We start from the raw sequence: 1,231 nt of genomic DNA on the forward strand, positions 1-1,231 counted from the left end.
TTTATACAAATTAGCTTATGGTAAAATTTATTTTCTTTCATATAGTTTTGCTTAAAGGTCCAGAACTTACTGACAACATTAAGCAAAGCATTACTGTATATAAAACATGAAGATACCATAAGAAAGAAAAATATGGGTCACATTTTATATATCAGCAAAGAGAAAAAAGTTAACTTTATCAGTGCAACAGAAAACAGACTAGACAAGAGGAAAACAAGAGCATGTGGAGCAAAATCAAAATATTAGAAACGAGTTCGAATAATGACAAGTATTAGAAGTGATCGGAGAAAAGTAATTGATATTGAATGAAAACGTGTATGTGTGTGTGTGTGTGTGTGTGTGTAACATATGCTAACCTGTGTTTCTATAACAAGAAAAGATTGAAATAAATCAAGCATAATAAAAAGTAAATGAATCTAAACACATCAGTAATTCCAACATATGTAAAAAGATTACTTAATTGAATGGAAATTATAAAAACTTGCTACATATTGTTTAAGAGACAAACCTAAAAGAATACAACCAAGAAAGCTGAGCAGATAGGATAGGATTCTTCTCCTTGGTGCAAAGACTAACACCCCGTCCCTCACTCACCAAACCCATCATACCCGCCAAACAGATATCCCAAAGGAAGGTCAGTTTTGCTAAAGGGACAGTAAAGGAGAATTGAAGGGAACAATTTACTAAACTAAATTAACTTCTGCAAACGTGAGATCTAATAGTGGCAGAAAAGGTTTTAAAATTAATATTCAGACAGAAAAGAGAATAAAAGAAAGAAGAAACTAGAAAGATGAAATACTAAGAACAAATTAAGATTTACTTCCAGAAAAAAAATAAAACTGAAAATGAGGACATTCCATACTCTGATATAGTAGAGCTCAGATAAAGAAGCCAAGTGTGAAAAGCAACTTTTGTGAATGACTAATAGAGATATATTTGAGGGTCCTCTCGAAACACATTAAAGAAGATAGGAAAGCTCTTCATCAGTATTATATACAATCATTTTGTGCATCAGAAATTAGAAAACATTTAATCAAGGGAAGCCTCAACTGTCTTGTTTATTAACTTCCCATGTATTTACGGAGAGGGTTCTTACTAGCTGAATTGTGTCTCCCTCAAATTCATATGTTGAAACTATAACTTCCAATATCTAAAAATGTGACTGCATTTGGAGTCAGGGCCTTTAAAGACAAGTCATATTAAGGTGAAATGCAGCCATATGGATCAGCCC

Source organism: Pteropus vampyrus, unplaced genomic scaffold, assembly GCF_000151845.1.
Source record: "Pteropus vampyrus isolate Shadow unplaced genomic scaffold, Pvam_2.0 Scaffold639, whole genome shotgun sequence".
Taxonomy (NCBI): Eukaryota; Metazoa; Chordata; class Mammalia; order Chiroptera; family Pteropodidae; genus Pteropus; species Pteropus vampyrus.